Source organism: Colossoma macropomum, unplaced genomic scaffold, assembly GCF_904425465.1.
Source record: "Colossoma macropomum unplaced genomic scaffold, Colossoma_macropomum, whole genome shotgun sequence".
NCBI classification, from domain to species: Eukaryota; Metazoa; Chordata; class Actinopteri; order Characiformes; family Serrasalmidae; genus Colossoma; species Colossoma macropomum.
The window spans coordinates 8,183,138-8,189,137 of NW_023494800.1; positions in this window are offsets into that span (position 1 = coordinate 8,183,138).

A 6,000-nucleotide genomic window follows, 5' to 3' on the forward strand; every position below is an offset into this window, starting at 1 on the left:
TACACATTTGGACATTTCAAACATTGGCAAAAATTACCACAAATTCAATATTTTCCCCCTTCTAACACAAGACAATTAGGGAAAATGCACCCAAACAACTTTGCAATTACATTTAATTATAAAATGTAATAAATCAACGTAAACAATGATGTCTTTATTGATAAGCAGAGCAGTTAGCCGATCTTTTCTGTAAAAAAAAACAGACAAAGAATCAGTGCACTACTTAACACTTCATCTTACTGCAATGCTCTAATTAAGCCATATTAATCAAGAAACCAGCAATGAACTGACAAACTATTATTGATTAATATTAATTAAGCAACGATTAGGGTGAATTAAGCATCCAGAGCACTTTTATTTGTGTAATATATCATAACCTTTGGCACAACAATTAGGTGTCCATTATTCTTCCCTTATTAAGCTTAATCAAGCCAAAAGCTGGTAACTAACTTATCAAAAACTTATAACTGCTAGACTACTTAATTAGCTGCATATTACACCCTTATTAAGTAGTAATAAAGTAATAATGGGCAGCACTACTTTATTTTTCCAGAGCACTTTAGTTTGTTCATTTACCTTAAAACTAAGTCTTGATTCTTATTTGAACACGAGGTCTACATGAACTGTAAAGCTTCTAGACTCATCAGATTATTTTAGGCAAAACACTAGTTGACAATAAATGATGTGCAAAAGATTGTGATGTATAATACACAGATAAAAGCAGTCTAAAAAAAGTGCTTAGGGTCCTGTAATTACTGCTTAATAAAGTAGTTATTGGATTGATAAGTTAGAAATTGGACTGATGAGTTAGTTACCAGTTACAAAGGGCATAACAACGGACATCTAAAAGACAAGCATTGTGCAAAAATGTTATATAACACACAAATAAAACAAAACTCAAATTGCTTATTTCACTGTAGATACTGCTTAATAAAGTAGTACCGTGCAGCCAGTTAATTAGCAACTACTGGCTTGATAAGGCTTAATAAGAGCATTACAAAGGCATTATAACATAACTTTATAGTAAAAAAACTGTTGAAAGTGTTAGTGTTCTGATTAAAATAAAATATTTTCACTGTAAAGAATGATTTTATGTTTAAAGAAGGAACTGCTGCTGTAAAATTTTGATTTTTTTGACTTTCAAATAAGATTAAACATTGTGCTTCATTCAAAAAAGGAGTCAAACCTAAAACACTCTATACAGCTTTGGCGTGAATGGACAGGGCTTAAACTTGACGTCATAGAAAGAGTAAATACAAAACCCTTTTTACAGAATAATTTTCACATTTGGGCTGTATGGGACTGAATTGTCCAGTTTGAAACTTAACAGTGTTTCATTACTACATCACAGTTTTATTAAAAAAAAAGCAAAGAAAACTGAGTTTTGTGTGATCTGGTCCCTTTAAGTGTATAATCTGTGTATAAATGTCCCTGAGCAGAGGACAAACATTGACCCTTAAAAAAAAGTATTAATTTCAACCCCGATTTGGACGTGAAACTCACAGTCTGACAAATCTCTATTGACATCTCGGTAAGTGATAATGAGCGATGCGCTTGTGTAACGGATCATCAGGCTTGATGTCAGCAAAACGAGACAGCGAGCAGATGGCTGTGGTATTTGAACGGTTGCCAAATGAAGATGAGATCCATAAGATAATACCTCCACAAATTCAGCCAACTGTTGGTTATGAAATTTATTTATTTATTTTTTAAACTCCTCAGGCTTAATGAATTTTCTATCAGAAGGCACAAACTGATTCAGTGTGACAATGTGATATTAAAGAGCGATGGCATTATTCGCTCAGGATTTGAAGTTAAAACATTTCTACACGTAATTATGGAAACTTTTAACAATTTGCATTGATTTCAAAGCAAATGTCCATTAGAATAAGTCTTGCGGTTTTCCTGTTTGCTATTAGGTTATCTGTCCTAAACAACAACAACCATTAAGTTATAATGGGTTATAAGATAAATGGCCACACTTTATTCTCAGAGACACCTATAGATTATCTACCGATGCTTTAAATGTAAAACAAAGCAATAATCCATGAGGCCTCCAATGGTTTACTGCATTTATATAATAGTGACATGATAAAAGTTGATTCCATACACAAATATACATCTTATTTCATATAAAATTAATAATAATTAACATAAAGCAACCATGGACCGATAAACAAGAACAAGAACTTTCAGTCACCCATCACTGCGTATTGCAGTCATTTCATGAACTGTATAATTGTCATATAATAACAAATATAATACAGATTAATACTAAAATGTTCACCTTATAAGAAGGGTTTACTCACCAAACCACTGCAACAATATTTTTTTATTTTTTAATAACTTGTTTTTTCCCTTTTCCTACAATGGGGGTGAATCTCAAATGTGCACTACGTGGATACTAATGGCTCCTGCAGTCAAACCTTGCATAGTATGTCTAACAAAGAGCTATTTGGGATCCAGTCATGAGTACCAATTCACGAATGCACTATTTGTTTTAGCCTGGGTTTAAAACTACTTGAGGTACACATAACAAAAAAACAAAAGCATTTAAAATGTCTAAAGCCCTCTTTTAGCTGGATTAGTTTTACCAGAGGAGGTTCGGTAGTGTAATTTGTGCATACCCAATTCATATGGGATAAAGGATCTGTGTAATTTCACCAAATCACCCCAAACAGCCTGAATCAAAACATCATCGCATGGACGTTTAAATCAGTATTATGCGTCAGGCACCACACTTCTGTAGAACATGCTGCATGGCTAAATGGCAAATATGGCACAAAAAAAAAATAAAAATGTGAGGAGAGGAAGGAGTTTATTTATTTGTAAAAGCCTCCCCTCAAATTATCAGAAAATGTATTTTATGATCATAAACATATTGCTATATGCTTACAATTTACTGCTGAATGCCAAAAATTTTTGAGGCTCCTTGTATTATTTTATAAAAACAATTTTTACAGAGCAGATCACTGAAGAGACGCCATCTGTTTATAGTTTATAGCCCAGATTTGTGGAAAAAATTGTGAGTTCAGCTTCTTTTATTATAAGGGTTTAAAATTACATCACCCATCTATTTGACTGTAAAGAAGACAGTTACAGCTCTCATATGACACCCACTTTTTGAATGTAGCTTATGAAATATGAAAGTTATGAAGAATATGACAAAGTGCGTTTTGGAACCACCGGTGATTCCAGGGAGCATAAGAGGCTACAGGAGCCTTTTAGCTCTCCGCCGAGCTGATCGGCCTAGTTCTGGTTTTTAAGAAAATAAGCTGTCAGTCATCTCAAATCTAAACAAAGCTAGTTTATGTGAGCAGTATAAGAGTCCATTAACAGTACAATGTTGTTTAGTGATGGCACATTAATGCAGGATTCAGTTGTTGTGAGGCAGCCATAGATGTGCATATATCGAGGATTATAAATGACAAAAAAAGAAAATTCAATTTCTCTGAACCGAAGTGTACACTTCATTTATGATGCATTTATGAAAAGCAATTCAAATGACTTGCAAATAAAGAGCTATGCTGGCCACCACAATCACAGATAAGCCTGACTAAATGAAATGTGTTTAATAGACCCGAGAAAGGTTGAGTATGGGTTAGCAAACTGACCTTGTTTGTCAGATGCTTATCTAATTGTATTATTTTGTAATGGAGGCAGCAGCAATGATGTGTGAGCTCAGTGAGGAAACTCAATTAGAAACTAGAGTCACCTCTGCAGATGGAATTGCATCTTATAGATTCAAGCTCTGATTAAACATACATTGATACTGTAATAGAGAGACAGAGACTTACACTCAGGCCGGTGGTCAACACTAATGAGGGGTGGGGTGGGCTGTACTGGGGTTGGGGTGGGTTTGTGGTGAGGGACATTTCGTTTTCAAGGTGGGGCCATACACATCCATAGGTGATATTAAGAGTTTTACACAAATGGCACCAACAGGCCTAAATTAGCCTTCCTTATCTTACCTACTATATCACTGACAATGCATGTTGATCATAGTGTGAGATTTTAATAAAGATGTTTCCTTGAATTATTATTTTAAAATCACTAAGCAAATTATAATCATGCACCTAAAAGACTGATTAGCAAAGTGTGTTAATCCTCTCACTAACGATAGGCCTTGCTATGTGTAAGTTAGGGGATTTTGGCATTGCAGAGTCCCTGAAATTCAGAAGCATCTAGAAGCCAGTGAACATTGTTGAAAGGGCAAGCTGATCCTCAAAGAGTGAGGTAAGCTGATAAGGAAACAGTCAAAGTCAGTTTTGGAGCCAGTTAATAAAGAGTTTAATTAATAGCCTTGAAAGGATGGGATGGCTTGCCAGCCAAGCTGGGAAAGTTTAAATTAATGTCACGGACGGTTGGAAATAAGGATTTCCAAAGAAATGGTAAAATCAGGATATAATGGGGACTAAGATGATATGTGACAATGTAAGAGGGAGGGGGCGATTACTTCATCATCCCCAAACAGGATATAAAAATGGATGGTTTGTGATGTTCATTGAATTTGGTTGTCCGGAAGCCATCTTGCCACCTGAAGCTCAATAAAGAAGAAGGCCTTTTCCTTCCTTCCAAAAGAACTCAGCGGCTGAAGTTTTTTATTCAACTTTCTTTTATTTTTGACTGAACTTTATTTTATTTTGCGTTTATTTCGCGTTTATTTCGAGAACAAGTGATCGGATTTATTGAAGAACTGAAACACAGTTATAGAACAGGTTAGCGTTTAATCATCCATATGTTGGGGCTTTGAGCGAGCAGGAATCCGCACTTAGTCCCGACAATAGAATGCTTAGTACATGAAGGTGGGAAGTGGGGGTGCTCATTTAGCAGATTTCAGGACTGCAACTGCTAAAAAACAATCAATGAAACAGAGGTTTGAACTCTTTAATAAGTTTAGCGTAGCAAAGACCCATGTCTGCTTGTTTTAGAGGAAATTTAGAATTTTTTCTGTTTTTATTTATATTTTTTCAAAACCTTCAGTAGCTGTGCACTTACAGTTAGGCGATTTGCGGGAGCATTGCTAAAACACACACAGGTTGAGGTTCAAACAGCAAAAGTGTAGAGATAGAGGCCATTTCTGAACCCCAAAGCAGCCTAATACTGCTTTTAACCCCTTAAAAGCCCAGGCTCATTACATACTAAGGTTTACTATTTAGTAACTACAGGGACTTCAATGCAAACTGCCTGAGCTATTCTTAAGTTGCAGAAGTGTAGGATAACACTGGTTAAAAGTGGTTAAACTTTAAAATCAATTAACATAATAATAGCATTTTATCAACTGTTATACCTCCCACTCAGTGTGCTTTCCAGTGTTAAACCCGTGTGAATATAGGCATGACACAATCAGTTAACGTGGCACATACCAACAATCTGATTGGTCGCCACTCAGTTTATTTGCATAAAGTTGGTCCAGACTGAGAGAGCAGAGACAGGATGTGCATCGGGGGTCTGATGTGTGCAGTATAACACACGATAGTGATTCCTATGTAGAAAACCACTTTCTGCCCTCCATCTGCAGTTCCTGCCACAGGAATACAGTGATGTGACATCATTTGCAAACAACCTATCTGCAACATAAGCAGCTGCTTTGGTCCCCATTATTGTAACATTTTGTTGTCTAAGATGCTTGAGTGAGGGTGAAAAAGTAACTGGTTAATCATGTCTGAAAAAAGAACACACGCATCTGGAGCTGAAAAACGGAAAAGAAAAAGAGAAGATGAGGAGAAAAAGCTTAAAGATAAAAGTACTTTTTTGTCAGTTAATGTTAAAAGTAGATCTGGGATCTGTCTAACCAAGCAGGTTCAACTGAGGCTTTCTGCTTCACACAGCAAACACAGACCTGGTTTCCTTGTTTTACAACTTTCTGTTAATTCAGGTTTAGATAGGCGAGATGTGATAAACCTTAATGTGCTAGCACATGAAAGTGTGAGGTTTATGACAAAGAGCTAATCGAGTGAAACATGTGGAGGAGTCACCAGAGAAGGAAAAAGAAATCAT